The 22,216-nt window shown below is 47.7% G+C and overlaps 1 protein-coding gene across 1 annotated transcript in view; it reads left to right on the top strand.

Moving 5' to 3' along the window:
- The first annotated feature begins 5,319 nt into the window (after positions 1–5,319).
- Positions 5,320–22,216, top strand: part of BRINP2 (BMP/retinoic acid inducible neural specific 2) — an 88,342-nt gene continuing 71,445 nt past the window's right edge. Inside the window, exon 1 of the mRNA XM_081865152.1 lies at positions 5,320–5,339. The gene's annotated coding sequence lies outside the window, so the exon portion shown is untranslated. The remainder of the gene's footprint in view (positions 5,340–22,216) is intronic.

Here is a 22,216-nt window from a genome sequence, read left to right as displayed (position 1 = left end):
ACCCAAGATTACAAGAATCATAGAATCATAGAGTTGGAAGGGACCACTAGGGTCATCTAGTCCACCCCTGCAAAGCAGGAATCTTTTGCCCAACATAGGGCTCAAACCCGCCACCCTGAGATTAAGAGTCTCGTGCTCTGCCGAATGGCCAATTGTAGGAGCTAAATATTTAACACTTAGTTTTGCACAGTGCTTTTTAGAGCATTCAAAACACTTCACACGTATTATGTCACAGACTCAACAAGCCTGTAGGGTAGGACAAGACCCGCCAAGAAAAACAAAGAACTTATTTATGTATCCTCCAACAGCGGCAAGAGTCTTGATAGCACAAGGGTGGAAGTATGAGGAAATCCCAACGAAAGAACAGTGGCAAGAAAAAATGATGAGCTACACAGAGCTGGCTAAATTGCGTACAAACTGCGGGACAAGGGCAACTTTGAATTTAAGGAAGAATGGGAGCTTTTTACAATTTATCTAAAAAGACAACAAAATGATTGGACTCCTTGGCAGGTTTTGAATAAACATACACAAATTTATTAGTTGGTAACATGGTAGATAGATAATGTAAGGATATGTATAATTTTATAACATGCGGAGAATAATATGTGCTGAGAAATCAGAGAGGGGAGCTGAGGGAAGTCTCTGGGGGGGGAGGGTTTGAAGGGGGGGAAAGGGGGGAAATAATGAATATGATATGTTTTGATAATTTGTTATGTTGAAATTGTTAATAAAAACCTTTTAAAAGAACAACAACAACCCTGTAGGGTAGACCCCATACTGCAAATTAAGGAATTGTAGAATCATAGAGTTAGAAAGGATCCGAAGGGCCTCCTAGTCCAGCCCCCTGCAAGGGTCATATTTGCAATCCTGGGATCTTGGAAAATGTTTTTATATTGCAAACAAGTAGCATGCCTAACACCAGCTGATAAACTCATGGCAGATTTGAACCAAATCACACACCTCAGCCATTTGGCTACTGTGCTACACCAGAATCAAGGAGACCCACATGAGGTTTAGTGGTGTCAAAACTTTTTTCAAAGAGGGCCAGATTTGATGAAGTGAAAGGATTGAAGTTGCTGAGCTTTTTTAGCGTTGAAATTGTTGAGGGTTTTTTTTTTGGGGGGGGAGGGATTTTACCCCAGGAAAGAAACTGCCACAAGAACTGACTTGCCTGATATTACACACAACAAGTGGTGGTGAGGTATATTTAATGTAGTGCTTTTGTGGACCTGTGATTTTAGAACACGTGCGACCAGAAAGTATATGTACAAAGGTATTGGAAAGGGTAGCATCTGAATGTGTGCGCTGAAGGATGAGAAGCATGGATTTGTGTTAGGTGCCGTGGGCATGTCCAGACGACTTGAACCCAGTTTAAGCCCCGTTAATGTCTATGGGAGAGTTAGGCACGTGCTCAAACTTCTCCCAATCAGTGGCGTAGCGTGGGTTGTCAGCACCCGGGGCAAGGCAAGTAATTTGCGCCCCCTAACCCTAACCCCCAGATGTTGCGCCCGGTGCGGCCGACCCCCCCTGCACCCCCCACGTACGCCACTGCTCCCAATGGGAGTCCACAGTACTTTGGGCTACATTTCGCTGCTCTCTCTCTCTCGGGTGCTTGCATTCCCTGATTGTAGGCTGCCCCTTGCAAACCAGAGCAAGGCTGCATCTGGAACACCCTCCTAAAAATAAATTAAAAAAAATACAGCCCCGACCAGCGAGCGATGCCCTTCTTTCTCCCTGGAGAGCTCGAGGTTTTTAGCAGTTTCTCGACGCCTGGCCCTCGCTTTCCTCCCGCCTGCAAAGATCCGTCTGGCTGAGGCTTCGCGTTTGCTCTCTGCTCTGCTCTCGACGGCGGGCTCCTTTCCCAAGCCAAATCTGTTTCGGTATTTCAGGAGCAGCAGCAGCAGCGGGAGGGGCGGACAGAGCAGGGGACCCCCCGCACCCCCCAACCTCCCCCCGCTCTCTGATCCCTCTGCGGTCCAGCCCGGCGAGACTTAACCCTTCCGTCGCCGGCCCTATCCCAGCCGGAGCAGCTCTTGGCTCCAAAACAAGGCGGCGGCGGCAGCAGCGAGAAGTTCTTCTCCGCCGCGCCAGGCAAGAAGGGGCAGCCGAGCCGCAGCTCGAGAGAGAGACCCACGGCCAACCCCCCCCCTTCCGCCCCGCCCGGTGCGAGGCTCCCGGGCCAATCAGGGCTGCGCCGGGAGCCCGAGCGAGGACCCCATTGGCTGCGAGAGCCGCATCCCTCCAAGCGAGGCGGGCGGCGGCGGAGGGAGGCCGGCCGCCTTGTGCTCCGGCAGCCACTTTCCGCCAGGGAGCCGGCAGGTGAGGCGCTCCGAGGCGGCGTCCGGGAAGAGCCGCGGCCGCGCTCGGAGCCCCAGCATGGGCGGGGGGGCGGCGGCGCGCCGCGGGGCCGGGGCTTGCCGCTTGCCGGGCGCCGCCTTCTTCTCCCCGCGGAGCCCGAAGGGAAGCAGCAGGTAGGGAGCCCAGGCAGGCAGGCAGGCAGGCGCCGGCAGCCCCGCCACTCCGCCCCAGCTCCGCCGTCCCCGCCCGCCCGCCCGCCCGGCTCTCCCGCTCTCCGCCGCAGGCAACCCCCACGCTCCGCGGGAGCCGCGCCGCCCGGGATGCGGACGGGCAGCGCCCGCGCGGCGGCCCGGCGGAGCCTGCGCCGGCCAGGACCTCGCGGGGCAGCTGCCCCGGGCCGCCCTCGATGCCTCCGCCCGTCGCGCCCAACTTCTCCCGGAAGGCTGTGAGGAGGAGGAGGAGGCGAGCCAGGCGGCGGCGGCGGCGCCCGGATCCCGCTGTCGGCGGCCTCTCTGGATTGCGACGTGGAGTTGCGCCTCTCCGCCGCCTTCCGCGCTGCGGGGTAAGTCTCCAAAGTTCCTGCGAACTCTCCTTCGCCGGGGCTGCGCGGGCTGGGTCGGGCGGGGGGCAAAGAGGCAGTGGCGTAGCGTGGGGGGGTGCAGGGGGGTGGGCGCACCGGGCGCAACATCTGGGGGTTAGGGTTAGGGGGCGCAAATCTACGGGTTAGGGGGCGCAAATCCACAGGTTAGGGGGCGCAAATCCACAGGTTAGGGGGCGCAAATTACTTGCCTTGCCCCGGGTGCTGACAACCCACGCTACGCCACTGCAAAGAGGGCACGGGGGCGGGGGGCACCTAATGCGCGGGACAGAGGAAGCCACCTGGGCACCGCAGACTGTCGGGGCGGGCAGCGTGGGGTGTCTAGGGATGGCGCACCCGTCTGTCTTGGAGTCCCAGGGATGGTGCCCCCAGCAAGGGGGGGGGCAGCTGGCAGGGCTCTTGCGCAGCAGCACCTGCGTGGTCCGAGTGCTCCCGGAGAGGCTGGGGATCCGGCCTTGGTAGGGATCGGGCCGCAGTTGGCTGCGGAGGATGGGGGACATGCCGGCGGATCGAGTCCACGCTTAATTGCCGCTCCCGGTTAGCTGGCACCCATTCCCAGCCAGGTCTGTGTCTGCAGGGCACGTTTTCCATTGGAGGTGGGGGTGGAAGCAGGCAGGGAATCTGTGTGTTGGGGGGGGCGGGGGGATCCACCCCAGCCCCATTCTAAGATTGATTCCTATTTGCCATAGGGAAGAAAGGAGCTTGCAAGCACTTAGTTTCGCTAGGAGCTCAGAGCCAGATGTGAAGGCTCAGTCCTGGCACCTGTAATCATGAGCGCTTGTGAGCATGAGCAGCGTGAATGTCCATTACCAGGCCAGGTAGCTGCAGCCTCCATCTCCCCCCCCCCATGATGGGTTAGGACCTGTCAGGACCTGAGGGTGGGACATGCTTCCAGGTGAATCTTGAGCCCTAGCATCTTCGGTTGTGGTGAGGGTTTTGGCCATTTTTATAGCTCCCAAACAAATTGTAATGGAAGTTTGGCCAAATGAAATTAACTTTTTTCCCCCTCTCAGAAGGGGCAGTGGCAGAAAGGTTGGTTGTTAGCCCTTGAACATGTGGCAACATGCAATTCATGAGTTCTACATTCTAAGTTCCAGGGCTGCTAATTCCATCTCCTTCCCCAGTATTAAGATACCATGTAAATCAGCCCTTCCCAGTTCAGTTCAGAAGACAGAATCTTCCTTCCCCATCAGCTCACCCACCTTGCAGTGATCTTTGCTGACAAAATAGGATCCACCAAAATATCTGCTTTCAGTTAGAATAAGAAATCTCCCCTTCTTTTCTGCTAAGGAAGTAAAACCACTTGGATTCTACAGATTTAACCATCTTTTGTATCCCTCCTCCACCATGCCAAAAGATCAGACGCCCTGTTCTGAGGAAATCCTGGGTCTCTGTCCTGAGAACAGTCACCTCCTGAAAGCCACAGTTGTGGAGACCATCGATAACCATTCATTCTGCAGGCTAGCACTGAGCATAGTTGATAAGCAAGTTGGATGAAATGTATATATTTTATTGCCCATACTAAATTTACACCCAACATTGCACATTAGCCCTCTCTGGTTGTCGGCAGAGAATAAGAGAGCAATAAAGTCTTGCTGTTAAAATTCTGAACATGGAAGGGTTTTTTCTTGTTTTAAATCAGTTGTTTTGTGTCTGTTTAAAAAGAAGCTCAAGTTGTTGGCATGGCAATGTGAATACAAGCTTTGTGGGTTACAGGGAAATACCCGTTTTAAAGTGGATATTCATATGGTGTTTGGCAGGGCTTGCCGCTGGACTCCATGCAAGTTCCTTTCTTAATTGGTTTGCTCAGTACCAGATCAGCAGCTCTTATTTCATGTAATGTAAGGATCCTTTCACACATTATGTAGACTAGGCATACCTGGGCTTGCCACCAAGTGTACACTTAATAAGAAGACGAGGCTAATAACCCTTCCCTGATGAGTACACCTGGATGATATAAATACTTGACAGCACACTAAGGTGTATATCTAAAAAAATGTGTGAAGTGGTCACATTTTGTTAAACCCAGAGCCCTGGTGTTCGCTTAATAGGGACGTGGCTTGCATCCTTCTGCTTTTGGAGGGGATAAATGTAAAATGAGAGTAAAGTACACATAATGACATGGGTTTAGTCAGCTCCAGTGGGCATTTTCAATTAATTCATTAGGCTATTGTTAAGCATAAGTGCTTGCAGTGGGGTGGGGTGGTTGTTTTGCCTCCCTTCAGACCAGGCATTCTGTTAAGTATGAGCTTAATGGAACGAGGAGAGGTGGGTGGCTGTAAAGCTCTCCTGTGCTGTTGCAGGTGGAGGGAGGGCAAAGAGTTCAAATACGCCCCGTAGCTGAGAAGTGGGAGGAGAGAAGATGGCAGATGATGTCAGGGAGAAATTTTGGCTGCCTGCTTCTTTCCCTAGCCGAAAGTATATGAGAGTGGCAGACAGTGCAGTAAGTCTTGTTCCTGTTTTGTCCCTGCCCCCCCCCTCGCCAGAGCTTTTGAACATGCATGAGCTATAAGGCAGATATTCAACAGGTGATGTTTTTCAGCATGGAGATGCAGGTGGAGGTGTTGAACTTCAGTCTATTGTGTATCTAGAGTTAAAGGCAAAGAGTGGGGTGGGGAAAACAATATGCGATGGAAACCAGATATTAAACCAGTTCTGCCTGTTATCAGGTATGGGGTGTTTAATGCCAGGCTTCATATAGGCACAAACTTTCAGCAAGGATTTCGGTTTATCTTTTTGGTGAAATAAATCGTATCCTTGTATATAGGTATTGCAGGTGTTGGCAAATCCCTCTAAATAACTGAAGTATTCATATTGCAAAAAAATAGTCAGGGCATGAGAGAAATGGGTACACATCCAATTCTGCCAAGACCAAATCAGTTGTTTAATTCTTCCCTGTTCCTTAATAGCAGGGGCCGGGGGGGGTAGGGGATGTTGGTTTGTGTTTTTTTTCTTTTTATTCTAGTTTATATTATGCATTTTGTGTATTTATCTTGTATTTTTATGCTGTAAACCTCCCTGAGATCTACGGATGAAGGACACTACACAAATTTAATAAATAAAATAAAATAAAAAATAACTAGCCACTTTGCAGTTGAGGATGGATGGACCTACAGCTTGAAACAGTGCAGCATATGTGATTATTCATCACACACACTTTTTGTGTGTGGTAGAGTAAAGCTGACCACTCTCTTGTGGTTTTCTCTGCTTCCATGATGGCTTTGGAGACGATGTAACATTTACAGACAGTAATAAAGCCTGCCAGTTTGACAGAGAATTCCTTATACATTGTTGAATCTGGTCTTGTGCCCCCAAAGCATTGATTTATCTGAGGGTAGGTGCCCTCCTTTCCCAAACTACACAGGCCTGTGGTCTTTGTAATGTTGTGTGATGCACCCCTTCTTTTTCAATCACCCATCCTCAAACACAGATATTCCCCCTCTGGCTCTTTCTCTTGGACAGTTTCTGACTGCTGTTCCTCACATGCTGGCTTGAAAACTGCTGGCTGATGCTGCACCTGGGACAAATGTCTCATCTGCCAGATAGATGGACTGGAGCCTGGTGTTACCATCAGTTGGACTTGTTTGGTTCCAAGGGCCACATTTGACCTTGGTGCAACAAGGAAAGCTAATTTTCTATTTTCATTTTTATAAAATTAAGCCGGGATTCTCAGGACTGTTGCAAGAGCATTCAGACCTCTGCATCACAGCGTTAGAAGCAAGAGGAGGAGGACCACCACACCTTGAGAACCTTGTAGAACAGAGGGCCCTGGGTGGAAAGGCTCCTCTCATCCTTGCATGACATATAGCACCTGCCAAAATTCCTATTTCCCCATAGTTATTCATTCCCATACAAATTCTCCTTCTCAAGTTAAGCTGCCTGCTGCATCTCTGATTGGTTCACTGTTCCTTTACAATGGCAGCCTCTGTTGGGGCGTTGGCTATTCTGACACAGTCTTGCATTGGGCCTGATTGGACGATTCAGGCACTCCAGATGTGGAAATGCAACAGTTGCCTACAAAGAAAGGCGCTTGCTGTATCTCCAATAAGGAGAGACGCATATATTTAATGGGGGCTCTTCCAAAACAGTGGGGCACTGAAGGATGGACCTTCTTACACACTCCAAAAATATTTTCCCCAAGATATAAGCGTATAGCATGTATACAGTTTGTATACAGTTTGAATTGAGAAATAAATAGTCTTCAGCTATCTGTAATCTATGAAAAAGTGCACAAATTGTTCCCTGGCAGTTTATGGCTTAGGTCTACTGAATTACTACACCAAAGTGTGCTTACTCTTCTCCGGGTACAGGGACCAGATGGATGCCAGTTTTGGATTTCAAGAGGTGGGGAGCCACATTCAGCAAGATCCAAAGGCTTTGTTTTGGATACATTCAAAGATGAATAAGCAGTCAGTATATAGGACCATTTAATTCATTATAGCACTTGTGACTTAACGGGTAGATAAGAGATATAGGTGATTGTGGTCTGAAGCATCAGGGTGGGGTAGGGTATGCCCACACCTTCAGTAGTACCTCTGGCAAAATGTAGTGTGTGCACATGTCTCTTTTTGTAAGCATCAGTCTCTTGTCAGTCTTAAATAGTCTGGGCTTCTCAGCTGTGAAAGGTGCAATCTGGATAATAATAGTACAAGGGTGTCTAAAAGTCATAATCAGGTTGACAATGACAGCCCAAAATGTCAATAATAATAATATGCTGCTGCTAGATTGTCACACACACACACACACACACACACACACACACACACACACACACATATTGTATTACAGACTTGGAGCTCAAGCCACGTGGAAATTCTACTGCACAGTTCTCCTCGAACAGAATGGGAGCAATGCAAGGTAATTCTCACTCAGGACAATGGAGCTTGTGCAGGAGAACTCCCTTGTGGATTGTGTTTCCATCGCATGAACACCGAAAAAATGGACAGTGTTAAAGAGGAGCTTAAATGTGCAGATCATTAAAATACTGGCCTACAGACCTGGCTGTTCGTATTGCACTCCCTTCCACCTCCCAGTCAAATTATGCATCAAGAGAACTCGGGTTCTGCAATTAATAGAAATGATATTAATCAGTCAGATGTACAGTAAGTGCAACTGCCAATTTTACATGGGGTCGCTTTATTTATGCTTTGTTTTGAATCCCATATCTTTGACATCTTCCAGCAAAGAGCACAAAGGGGTAGAAATCTATGTAGAATCTGGATAGTCAAGTGTTGTACAGTTGGAATGTAATTATGAACTTAAGTGGCCCCTGGACCTTGAACCCTGGAGCTTTTTAAGGCTTTTGCTTGGCTAAATTGGGGTCTTTGAACTGTGATGACAACATGCCTCATTTGCCAGGATGGAGTTACCTGTTCATAGGGGCCTGGGGCAACATAGGAAGCTGCCTTGCACAATCAGTCCTTTTAGCTCAGTATTGCCTATTGTGTCTGGCCCAGTATATCTGAAGGAGCGTCTCCACCCCCATCATTCTGCCCGGACACTGAGGTCCAGTGCTGAGGGCCTTCTGGCGGTTCCCTCACTGCAAGAAGTGAAGTTACAGGGAACCAGGCAGAGGGCCTTCTTGGTAGTGGCACCCGCCCTGTGGAACGCCCTCCCATCAGATGTCAAAGAAATGAACAACTATCAGACTTTTAAAAGACATCTGAAGGCAGACTTGTTTGGGGAAGCTTTTAATACTGGATGAATCATTGTATTTTAATATTCTGCTGGAAGCTGCCCAGAGTGGCTGGGGGTTCAGGCAGGAGTCTCTCTAGGCAGATGCTCCACCACTGAGCTAAGACCCTTCCTCAAAAGGGCCTCTGCAGAAACACCTGGTTTTCGTACAGCTGGAATGCAACCTGCTCTACAAAGATAAGAGTTATATTTCTTGCTGTGTCCACAATTTGGCTTGGCCCAACACTGGTCTATGCCCCTCCAGGACGTTATCCATGACGGAATGTCATTCTCAGGCTAAAAAAAGGTTTTCTGGCCTTGTTGTAAACTTAAAAAATAAATAAAAATCAGTGCAAGTTTGAGGTCAAGGAACTGGATTTCTGCTAATCAACATTCAATCTTTGGAGAATCCATATTCTGGGTCATTCACTAGATAGTGAACAAAGCTTGTGAGATAATGCAGGTGGCAAACAACTCTGTTTATTGCATTAGTTTATTCAGCTGGGACAGGAGAAATCATACAAAAGTTTAGCTTTGAGGCAGACAAAACAGAGACTCCCTACAAACTGTAGTTGTTCTGTAATATAGGATGCCAACAATGGGAACATGTGCTCCCTGCCTCCCCCTCTGGAGTAAATCCCCTCTTTTCTCCACCTGTTTGCACTGCCTCTTTTTTCTCATCCTATGTGCACCATGGCCATGCTTTTAAACTGCCCATAGTCTCTGGTACTCATCTTTGGAAAACCACTCTTTGCCCCAATTTTCTCCCTTTTAGGGAATGCCTTCTTAACATTTTGTGAGGGTAAGTTGCTAGCATTGTGTTGTTCTTCGGGGTTCTGCTGTGGGGTCTCTATATCTGCAAGTGGGCTGGGGGGTCACTGAGTTGACTAGAAATAGTGGTGCTCTTCAGGAATCACACGGGGTCTCAAGAGAGAAAGGGGAACAAAAGTGATCTCCTTTGCTTTCTCCAAAAGGAACCCCTTCCCAGATGAGAGGGAGCGAGAAGGAAGTGGCGGGAAGCTCTGGTTCAAATGTTTACTTGCATCATCTCTCTTCCCAACCCTCCTTGAAGGGTTGTTGCGTAGATAAAATAGCAGGCAGGGAAACCACTCGTTTATTTATTCATTCCATTTATACCCTCCCTTTTCTCCGATGAGCTCGAGGCAGTGGACACAGTTCTCCCTGCGCCACTTTATGCTCACAACAACCCTGTGAGGTTGGGTAGCTGGAGGGACCATGACCAGTCCAAGATTAGCTTCATGGCTAAGTGGGGTTTTGAACCTGGGTCAGCCACACTTGACTCTCCCACCTGAAGTCCTTAGAAGAAGGGAGCTTAGAAATACTTACCGTGAATGCTTAGGGTGTTGATGTAACTGCATGTGCTCAGGTGCTGGATTTAATGCGTTGGCATTAGAAGTGCATGCTACTCTGTTGGCAGGGAAGAGGCAAGGCCCAGCAGCCTTAACATTATTCCTTTGCGCTCAGGCTGCTGGTATTTAAATGAACTGGCATTTTTCTTTTGGAAGAGGCAGCTCGGAAAGGCTCCGTCGCCTTCAAAACAAGATGTTTACGGAGCATTGCCAGAGGGCAAAATAAATGAGTTTCCTGCGTCATCCAACTCCTTCCTATCCTCTCTCAGGAGGGACCAGTAATTCGCTGTGGAGCTTTCTGTCCCCTTGGGGGAGGTGTCAGGAGGCCCGCTGCTCCCAGGCACGCAAACAAGAGCCACGGCAAGGCCTGGGGAGTTCAGGGTTCCCTGGGCTTTCTAGGATCAGATGCTGCTGCTCAGTTCATCCTTGGCATGATGACTGCATGCGTATAACCTCTCTCTCTCTCTCCACCCCACCACTTTCCCTCTCTTCCGGAAAGACAGCACTTACATCTCTGTGGCCCACTGCATCCCTAAAGCTGTGTTTACATTACTGCTTACTCAGGCTGCAGCATACTCCCATTGTTGGCCTGTGAAGCTGCGTGATACCAGACATGATCCATCAGCATCCTGTAGCTTCTTGAGAAATACTCCTGTTTGATGTGCTCAGCCACCTTCCATCAGTTAGAAAATGGAAGCCACAACTAAGGGCTGGTCCACACTTCTGCTTGTCTCATGCTTACAAAGGACAGGTCTGAGCAAGTTTTCCACTTGACCCACTCCTTCGCGATAGATTGGAACAAACATTTTCTTTTTTTAATTTACACCTTTTTTGGATTATATTTTACATGCATTCATCATTTTGTCATAAGCTTATATGGACTTCCCAACCTATCCTTCACTGACATCCCCTTTCACCTTCCTTATTTTGCTACATCTCTTTTCCTTTACCATCCTTCTTCATTCCTTCCCATCACTTACCTCGTCTTCTCTACTGCTGGTCATAGGCTCATTCTACTTGCCAGTTCACCTTCATGCCATCTTCCTTTAAACATTCTTCAAGGCATTCCCACTCGCTTCTAGATTGGAACACACTTCAATCCAAGGAAAACTTGGAGGGCCATTTGCTCTGATTAAGTGCTAAGGAGCGGTTTTCCATGGGGGGAAGCAGTGGGACAAGAGGAAGCATAGAAAGCTATTAGATGAGTGGTGTACATTTTAGGCAGCCATTACGCATTGGCAGAGAGCAGCTTCAGTGAAATGAATTTTGATTCAGGGAAACAAGAGTTAATGGGCATCAGGGAAAGACATCTCTGCCCCCTCCTTCATGTCTGTTGAGCAACGTAAGATTGCAGTGGTGTAGGGAACAGCCTTCCCAGCTTTTCAAGCTACACGTGTGTACCACATCTTAAGTCTCAAGAGCTGGGGGGCAGAACTTCTCTGTCATGTGCAGCCCAGTGTTATGCATGCTTCCTCCAAAGTAAGTTACACTGGTTTGGTTTGCCCATTAAGGTCAGCAGGGGTGGACTTTGGCAATCTCTCTTAATATGTGTGAGGCCAAAAATTGGCACCCCCAAATGCATATTTCAATTTTTCACCCCCTTAGCTTAGCGTCCTGTGGGGGGGGGGACCTCATGCACCACCACCCTAGAACCAGCGCTGATGGTCAGCCTCACTGGGGCTGACTTCCAGAAAGAAGACTGGAGCTGCTTTGCTGCTTCCCAGTTTAGCTCAGAAGTGTCTGTCATCCAAAGCTAGAAGCTACAGATTGTGTTCAAGCAGGACAGAGTTTAACCGCAATATTGGGATTCAGACAACACACAAAGCCAAACCTTGGCTTAGCTAGAAGAATCTTCAGTCTTCTCCCTGACGAATATAGGTGTTCACACTAAACCACAGTTTGACTTGATGAATGCAGCCACTGAGCTCTGTGGAACTTATCCTCACAAAAGTGTTCATAGCCGCCCATCAATCCTGCAATGTCAATTCCTGCAGTGCTGTTCCTGTTCTACAAAGAGGAACCGAGGCATGAGAAAAGGTGGCCAGGTGTGAAAAAGGACAGGCTCTGTCTTGATACTTGCATAGAAGACATAATTTCAGCATGTATAGCTTACACGGCAAAATGCACTTTCTGGAATTCCCTTTTACACAAGTATTAGGGTGCAGCAACAGCCTGTCCTCTTTTGGACCTTGCAACCCTATTTTGATCCTTAAGTCTTTGGGGGAGCTTCCTGGGAAAGCTTTGTGGGTGACTTTCAGGGGTCCTCCAGGGCCTGAGTCTTTTCCAGAGCTACCTGGAGATGCCTGGGATTGAACACCTTGCAATAAAATTCAACAACGGAATGAAGAGCGTAGATTTGCATCATCTTGATGGTTATATTTATATAGTGCCCATCAATCTGCATGACACATTACAGAGCTTCGTAAGCAATAAAGAAATGGACCGGTCCCTGCCTCCACAGAACCCGCAATCTAAAATGGACGCTGAGGGAGTAGGAGAGGCAAGAAGATGAAAGGATAAATGTGAGCAAATGCAGTTACAGGGATTTAAGCTTAATTACAGTTGGAGAGGAAGATTAAGGAATTAAACCAAAGGCCTAGTGATAAAGATGGGGTTTGGAGGGGGGAGGGGCACCTCATCATGCCCAGAGAATGAGTTCTTTGCAGAGGAGGCAACTGTGGGGAACAGGCAGCGTTCTGCTACAAAGGGACAACAGTTGGTTAGCCAAGGATATCAGAGTAGAGATGCGCAGAATTACAAAGGGAGGCAAGGACTAAGACAGGGTGGAACTTGGTCTCCCGTTTCTTCTTCCAAGCAAAATATGGGGGGCAGGTAAACCCCACCTCAAATAATTGATCCCAAGACATGGCACATGCACACCATTTGAATGGCAATGCCCATCAACTTTGGGGGGCACCCCACAAATATTTTATTGGGGGGGACTGAAGGGACCTTGGTGTCATGGACTTGGCTCCTATTCTGCCAAGGTAGCCAGGGTGACATGGACGAGCTGAAACCATTTGACCGTTGCAGCAGCCCTGTGAGGCAGGTTAGGCTGAGAGAAAGGGGCTTGCCCAAGTCCATGCAGTGAGCTTTGTGGCAGCATCAGGATTTGAACTCAGGCCCTTCCTGTTCCGGCTCTCTATCCGTTACACTACTGTAGCTTCTTCAGTTAATTCCAGTTGCAGAATTTTGGGGATTTACATTCCATTTTAACAAATAGAATAACCAAACTTTCCAAACCCATTGGATTCTGGAGTTTCTGCTGCTTAAAGAGCTGTAGCCAATGTGTAGCCATTGTCTTGCCTTTAATAATACCTAAGTGCTGCTCTGATGAATATATTCTACCACATTACAGGGCGAATGCATTGCTCAAAGCCGTGAGCTGTGCACAGTAATCCTAACAATTCTTGCGAGCTTAGTTGGGTCTCAGGAACAATCCTTGGAAAAGCTGGAGCAAGGCGCATGATGCCATGCCTTTTGTCGACCAGCAGGGGCCAGCCTTCCCTCTCAGTCTGTGCGCTCTTGCTGTGTCTAAGCATGTTTTTCTGTTAGGAGTTTGCTGAGAAATGGTTTCTTCTGGAAGAAGCAGAAACCTGAAGTGGGTGGGTAGGTTGCTGAAGCCAGTCTTTAGCCTTAGACAAACAGCAGTCTTCTCCCAGTCCTTTACCTTCTCCCATTCTATGCATCCTTTCTTAAAATGAGGCTTCTTAAAATTAGACATGGCAATTTTATACGAGTCCTAGGACACTAGAACTCGAGACAGTGATATCATCATCATAACCATTCATAGCGTTTGTGTAGCTCTTTACAATATACAAAGTGCTTCATATACCTTGCACAACTTACATAACCTACTTGCAATGGAGGTGGGTTTTCTCAATCCCAAATGGCTTTGGGGCAAACTGAGTGGCTTGCTTAAGGCCATTGAATAAGTTCATTGCAGAAATCCATTTCAAACTGAGGCTGCCTTAATTCATAGCCCAGTTTCTTAGCTGCTATATTGTACCAGGTTTCATTTTCTGGACTTTCTGTTGGGTCCCGTTTCTAGTGCTGAGACTCCCCTCCAAGTAGACCCCATTTTACACCACTCAGTTGCATGGAGTCCCTCCATGACTCTTTGCTAGCTGACTGCAAAATAAAATAATTTGAAGGTTAACTTACTCAACTGCAGAAATGCAGATCTAGAGCTTGGCTGGCTGAATTCAAAGTGTTTAGCTTTTTCTTGTCTACCCAACACCCGTATCCCCCCAATCTCGCAAAGGCACAGGTAGGGTGTGTCCTGCAAACACTGAAGCACCCACTAACCATTTATGAAACAAGCTCTCCTTGCAACTGAAAAAGCCTAAGGAGATGGCCTCATCTTCTTCCATTGTGCATCCACAATGTTTTACTATCAGCCTTTGCATAGCTTGTGCTGTGTCTGATAAGTGCTTTGGTGGAAAGAGTGTTCGCACTGTTTTAGTGACAACCCTACTTCTACCTCCTGAATTAACCCATGAAGAACCAAATGGCTTGGTAGTGCAACCATGGTGGGGTCACATGGCTCAGGTGTGCTTGGCTGCAACCTGGATATGAGTACAAACTGGGCGCCACAGACAGTGTCATGGGTCAAGAGTTCTATTTAAATAATGCGAGCTCACGTAGCGTGTTTTCGCTCAGACACTCAAGGACAGCAGCAAGCCAGGAAGACCCAGCCTTGTTGTGGCCTTCTCACTGACCTGCACAGTTAAGTACATTCAACCACTGGAGGAAGAGAAAACCAGAGCTGCATGATATTTGATAGCAGCAGCTGGCAGGATTTTTCAAATAACCAATTACATATATTCAATATGTGTGGCAGGATCCTAAATTGGAGGAAGTGGATGTTGTATTTCCAGAAGATGGGACTTGATTCTCAGAAGGAGCATGGAGGCCTCTAAGGAGAGCTACTCAATTGGACTTCCATTGACTTTTTTCTTTCAACCTAACATACTGCCGGTACCTAAAAGTACTGTATTTTCCGCTCTATAAGACACACCAGACCATAAGACGCACCTAGTTTTTGGAGGAGGAAAACAAGAAAAAAAAAAATGAAGTGAAAAATATGCAGTGAAAGCAGCAATCCCTCTTGCTGTTCTGGCTTCTGGGATAGCTGCGCAGCCTGCATTCGTTCCATAAGATGCACACACATTTCCCCTTACTTTTAGGAGGGAAAAAGTGAGTCTTATAGAGCAAAAAATACGGTAATCTCTCCCTCTGTTTATATGAGGACTGCCTGTTTGCACTTTTATTCCTGTTCTCTGCCAACCAAAATAACCTGTGTGTTTCACCTAAGGATGGAGGTAGAATTCAGTAACAGCTAGCTTTGGTGTTTGCAGGGATGGGGGTCCAGCCATTATACCCCTTCTCCTTTGCAGGAAGCCTTGGTGCAAGCTGAATCCTGCAAAGCACCTGAAAGGGTCTCATTTGAATGACTCCTACCTCTGTCTAAGAATCTTACCAGATGCAGGGAAAGATTGCTTGAACAATAGCCTTTTCCCCCTCCTCTCCTCCTGGCCTTTTTTTGTTTTGTTTTAACCATCTAACCTATTTAGGAGTTATGAAGAACTTGTGCCTTCCTCTAATATGTGTTTTGGATTTTTTCTTATGGGCCAGCATGGCCACATTTACTTTTTGTAATTGTTCTTGGGGTTTTTTGAGAGCTTTAAAATAATAATAATAATAATAATAATTTATTATTTATACCCCGCCCATCTGGCTGGGCCTCCCCAGCCACTCTGGGTGGCTTCCATAGAAACCAAAAAGACAGTAAAATATCACACGTTAAAAACTTCCCTGAACAGGGCTGCCTTAAGATGTCTTCTGAATGTCAGGTAGTTGTTTATCGCTTTGACATCTGCTGGAAGGGCGTTCCACAGGGCGGGCGCCACTACCGAGAAGGCCCTCTGCCTGGTTCCCTGTAGCTTTGCTTCTCGCAATGAGGGAACCGCCAGAAGGCCCTCGGCGCTGGACCTCAGCGTCCGGGCAGAATGATGGGGGTGGAGACGCTCCTTCAGGTATACTGGACCGAGGCCGTTTAGGGCTTTAAAGGTCAGCACCAACACTTTGAATTGTGCTCGGAAACGTACTGGGAGCCAATGTAGGTCTTTCAAGACCAGTGTTATATGGTCTCGGCGGCCGCTCCCAGTCACCAGTCTAGCTGCCGCATTCTGGATTAGTTGTAGTTTCCGAGTCACCTTCAAAGGTAGCCCCACGTAGAGTGCATTGCAGTAGTCCAAGCGGGAGATAACCAAAGCATGCACCACTCTGGCGAGACAGTCCGCAGGCAGATAGGGTCTCAGCCTACGTACCAGATGGAGCTGGTAAACTGCTGCCCTGGACACAGATTTGACCTGTGCCTCCATGGACAGCTGTGAGTCGAAAATGACTCCCAGGCTACGCACCTGGTCCTTCAGGGGCACAGTTACCCCATTCAGGACCAGGGAATCCTCCACACCTGCCCGCCTCCTGTCCCCCAAAAACAGTACTTCTGTCTTGTCAGGATTCAACCTCAATCTGTTAGCCGCCATCCATCCTCCAACCGCCTCCAGACACTCACACAGGACCTTCACCGCCTTCACTGGTTCTGATTTAAAAGAGAGGTAGAGCTGGGTATCATCTGCATACTGATGAACACCCAGCCCAAAATAGGGGGGTGAAGAGGTGCCCAGGGAGGAGGAGACACAGTACTGCTGTTGGTGAAACAGCAGTGGGGGGGGGGGAAGCTGCATGAATGCTGATGGAGGGAGGCTCTTCTAGCAGGTGAAATGAGGAGGATAAATGCCTTCTGGATGTAATTTGCCCAGTTCCTGTTGGTGGCAATGAAGAAATAGGTATAAAAGGAGCAGTTGTGGATGCCAAGATCCAAGTTTGGGGCAAGTACTGTTAGATGAGAGAACCCCAGGAGAGATTTAAAATCACAAAACATGCAGCAAAGTAAAGCATGGAAACATGGGCTGTTAAACCTTGAAAATATGCTGTTGTCACTTCCAAATCTTCCTTCTTCCCTTAGCATAGAAAAAGACCATTTGTTTAGTAAGTTAAGAATGGTAGACTTACCAACTCTTTGAAGGTTAGATTCATCTGCTTTTCCATACAGCACTCAAAAAACGTTGTGCAGGCAGTAAAACTTGGCATAGTTACAGTTGTGAAAGTTTCTAAATTATTGGTATAGGAACTCAAGAGTAACTCGTAAGAGGCATGGAGCAACTTGCTCAGGACTCCACACACACTGAGCTTCTCTGACAGCTGGAGGGAACAGAAGTTTGATTATCTAATCCCTCCAAGGTGAGCTAAGCTTGGCAGGACAGTTTGCTCTATGGTTTTAACCCCTTCATGCATTAATTAGACTTAAGCATGTTGGTTATATGAGGCTGGTTAATCCACAGTTCATGCATCCTGTCAACAATTTCTTTCTCTCCATCAACCCCCTTCATAACTGCGGTCAATTTTAAACAGCAGAACCTAATACAGCGGACCCTCTGGATACGAACTTCATTTGTTCCAGGGGTCCGTTCGCACCCCAAAAATAACATTAATAGAGGCGCGCTTCCGCGCATGCGCGCAGCACGATTGAGCACTTCTGTGCATGCACGTGTGGTCGTAACCCGAAGATTCCGTATCCAGAGGGATACGTAAGTAGAGGTATGACTTGTTGTTGTTTAGTCGTTTAGTCATGTCCAACTCTTCGTGACCCCCTGGACCAGAGCATGCCAGGCACTCCTGTCTTCCACTGCCTCCCGCAGTTTGGTCAAACTCATGCTGGTAGCTTTGAGAACAGTGTCCAACCATCTCGTCCTCTGTCGTCCCCTTCTCCTTGTGCCCTCCATCTTTCCCAACATCAGGGTCTTCTCCAGGGAGTCTTCTCTTCTCATGAGGTGGCCAAAGTATTGGAGCCTCAGCTTCAGGATCTGTCCTTCCAGTGAGCACTCAGGCCTGATTTCCTTAAGAATAGATACGTTTGATCTTCTTGCAGTCCATGGGACTCTCAAGAGTCTCCTCCAGCACCAGAATTCAAAAGCATCAATTCTTCGGCGATCAGCCTTGTTTATGGTCCAGCTCTCACTTCCATACATCACTACTGGGAAAACCACAGCTTGAACTATACGGACCTTTGTTGGCAAGGTGATGTCTCTGCTTTTTAAGATGCTGTCTAGGTTTGTCATCGCCTTTCTCCCAAGGAGCAGGTGTCTTTTAATCTTGTGACTGCTGTCACCATCTGCAGTGATCATGGAGCCCAAGAAAGTAAAATCTCTCACCTCCATTTCTCCCCCTTCTATTTGCCAGGAGGTGATGGGACCAGTGGCCATGATCTTCGTTTTTTTGATGTTGAGCTTCAGAGGTATGACTGTAGTAGTATAAAATGAACTTCTGTTAGGTGGTCGTAGCCATGGCAATGTTTTCATGATTCCATATTTACCTTACGTGGCAAACGTGGGGGGCCAATCAGGTGGGTTCTTCTTTCTCACATCATTCCCAGACAGGCAGTTTGGCCCTGTCCTTGCAGTTGCCTTGTTCCGTGCGGATCTCTGCCACATGGGATCGCTTTGTGCCAAAGTCGCTGAATTCCCTCTGGGGGAGTTCTCCTACACAAGCCTTTTTCATGAGGCAAGACAGGGAGGCCATTAAAGGTGGTCAAGTGGAAGACAACTCTGAATAGGGTGCAATCTATCTTATCCTTGTACAGCATTCTGGTGGGCTGTACCTCTCAAGTTATGGTGTGTAGGGTCTGTGTGCAATTTCGGTTTCTCCACGAGTCACCAAAATGTTTTGGGTAAGGAATCTTCAAGTTCTCCTCAACTTTTTTCTTTATCTTAAGGCTAGCTTTGGAGGCCATTTCAGCACAGGGGAAGACTGCTGTTCCTCCTTCATAAATTTAAGTGGACAAGTCAGAACTCTTTTTGCTAACCTTAAAATTCCTTCCAGTTATTATCCTGGGTGCCCCTTTTAAAATTAGCAGGCAGTTCTAAGCTCTAATTTTCCAAAGGCTAGGTATGATCCTGCTTCCTTTCTGAAGGTGATAGCACCGATATCCCTGGAGATGTACAGTATACCAAGGCACTGCCTGGATTTCCAATTATTAAGGCATTAGCTAATTGTCAGGGCGATTAGCATTGATTTTTGTCATGCTACATCCATTTCCTGAATCAGCTTCTGTAGTCAATTAAGAATACTTTAACCAGGGGCCAGACACCTTGTTGGACATGCAATGGACTGGAAACCCAGCTTGCAAAAAGAAGGGAAGCGCAGTGCGTGCCATTAACTTTATTGCAGCAAGGTGAATTTATACCGCCACAGGCACTGTGGAACAACTGCTCTTGTGCCCCTTGAGGCAAGAAAGGTCTGGCTTCTGGAGTCTCATTTTTCCAGCCTATCTCTAGAATTGCCAAGTTGCAACTCAGAAGTCACGCCTGTTCCATTTAACAGCACTGCTGCAAGAGAAGGTAGTTTTGCTATTCCCTCCTGGCTTAGTCCCTTCACCCCAGACAAACCATCACTGTACAGCTGGCAAGTGAAGCCCCATTCACTTCTACTGTGTTTCTTTCGAGGTGCTATAGCTCTCCCGCCCTGTGGTCACTGTCCTATCTGCAGAAGCAAAGTGGGATGGGAGGGTTTTACTGAGGGTGAGGCACAGTTCCTGGGGCAGAAAGGGGACTAGAGGGTTGTCACTTACACATCGCAAAAAAGAAGGCACAGATTTGCCCGAGGTTTGTATATGCCAATTCACAAGCACATATGCAAATTTAGAAACAACCACCATAAATTGAATAGAAATAGAATACATCTCACCTCTAGTGGGAGAGGCTGGGTCCAGTTGACCTGAGTGCCTGCTCAGTCTGTTGTTCAAGTGCTAAGTACCAATGGACAACTTCAAGGTCATTCCCCCCTTGCTGGTTCTGCCTCCTGGTGGTCCTTTAAATTGAACTTGGGCCTGACAGCCTTTCGAATGAAGGACTGTCCTCTGATAAGTAGGGCACAGTGTCATGGCTGCCCTAATGTGACTGGCAGCAATGGCAAACTCTTCCATCGCACTGGAACTAGTTAAGGTAAGTGGCAGTTGGACCTTCTGGTCCTGCTTCTTATGCTTGCTATGCTGCCAAAAGAAGAGTCCTACCTGTTCCAGACTGGGATGTGGGTGGTGCTGTGGTCTAAACCACAGAGCCCAGGGCTTGCCGATCGGAAGGTCGGCGGTTCGAATCCCTGTGACGGGGTGAGCTCCCGTTGCTCAGTCCCAGCTCCTGACAACCTAGCAGTTCGAAAGCATGCCAAAGTTCAAGTAGATAAATAGGTACCACTCCAGCGGGAAGGTAAATGGCATTTCTGTGCGCTGCTCTGGTTTGCCAGAAGTGCCTTAGTCATGCTAGCCACATGACCTGGAAAAACTGTCAGCGGACAAACATCTCGGCCAGTTAAGCAAGATGAGCGCCGCAACCCCAGAGTTGCCTGCAACCGGACCTAACGGTCAGGGGTCCTTTACCTTTTTACCTTTTCCAGAAGGTGGAAGGAAATGCAGAATGGGAGAAGCCGTTGCTGTACCACTTTTCACTGCCACGGAGCTGTTAAAAAGACAGATGAGATTTCCGGATTGTTCTCTTGCATTACTTACACACATTAGCGTCATTTTAGTATTTTCGCAACATTGGTGGGTGGACCCAGTGATGGAGGAACAGCCAGGTTCAGATAGTGTGGTCAGTGCCACCTGGCCTCAGCTAGAGCTGCAGACAGGTAATCATGGGCGGAGGGGCAGCTGACCTGCTTGTTTGATCTGGGCAGGGACAAGAAGACTGGCACTCCCCTCCATTGGATAGCAGCAGCATTCCACATTTTCTTCTAGATCCTTGTTTTGCCCTTGCACTTTTGTGCTTTCCACCTCATGGTCCTGAACACCCAAGAATCTCAGATGACTTTGCTTTTAGGAATACAAGATGCCACCTGCTTCTTCCATTGCTCTCACCAGCATTAGCTTGCACAATAGTTTCCACAGGCACACCCACCCCTTTCTGGCAAGCTTGCACAAGAATTTGTGTGTGGAGCTGTCAGCCGATATATTCCTACCCCCACCCCCAGGAAATAAACTAGATATGAGGAAGGTTCAGGATAATGGTCCACACCTGTGGAACTATAACATCTGGCTTGAAAAATTAAACGCAATATATTTGCATGGCTTCCCTGAGCTAGGGACTTGATCTTTCTGCTCACCAATATTAACTACACTGCTGAAATTGCAGTGACTAGGAATGGCTTTTTTGGCTGTCATTTAAGAGTGTTATAGTGCTGTAGCAGTGCAATGCATTAAAATAACATGCATCACAGTGATATAACACCTTCATTTAAGTGGTATTTCAGTTTTTGTTTTTTTTAAAAAAGGCTGAAAGGAAAGTGTTTCAGCACCAATTAAAAGATCAATTAAACGTATCTGTGAGGTGGGGAAATGGCAGCCACTGCACTCGTGAGAAAGAACATATAAAGAGCCCCGTTGGATCTGGCCAAAGGCCTGTCTGGTCCAAAACCCTGTTCTCACTATAGACAGCCAGATGTCTGGGGGAAGCCCGCAAGTTTTCCTTTGTCTGCAGGAGGCATGGAGAACCTGTTGGATTAAAACTTCCATCATCCCTGACAGCTGGCTGTTGGGGGGTCGAGTCCAACAACAATCATGTCTTCACATCTGGCCATCCTACCTGTGAGGTTGAAAACACCCCACTTCCTGCAAATCCCGAAGGATCTGTCATTGTGGGTCCTGAGAGTCGGTGTATCCCACTTTTGCTTGCAAAACAAAAGAACGTGGAAACAAACAGCCTGCTTTGATTTTTGGCCCGAGTTACAGTTGCTAAGGCAGCTTTAAATGAATCCAAAAGTTGCTGAGGCAAACCCTTTGTCAGAGGGTTGCTGCATATTCAAATGAAACCTCATTCAAAGAGAATGCGGAAGTGCATTCTTCAGGGTCGATTCAGGGCTTTGTACTTGGGTAATACAGCCTGTGTTGAAAGTGTTCTCGGGCCCCTGCTGGGATGCTCAGCTGGAAGCTCGAGAGGGGGGTAGGTGTGCATGTGATGTGTGAGCCCCTTTTGAGTCTATTTGCCTACCACAACCAGTCTCTAATATTGGTGTTTTCTCTCCCACTGCCTCCGGAGTGATTTCATTTTGATTATTTGGCTGACAACACACAACCCAATGTGTGCGTGTAATATATATATATATATATATATATATATATATATATATATATATATATCGCAGCTTCAGGATATATTTCCTG

Source organism: Podarcis erhardii, assembly GCF_964252035.2.
Source record: "Podarcis erhardii genome assembly, chromosome: 6".
In the NCBI taxonomy this organism is placed as follows: domain Eukaryota; kingdom Metazoa; phylum Chordata; class Lepidosauria; order Squamata; family Lacertidae; genus Podarcis; species Podarcis erhardii.
This window is presented reverse-complemented; position numbering and strand designations above follow the sequence as displayed.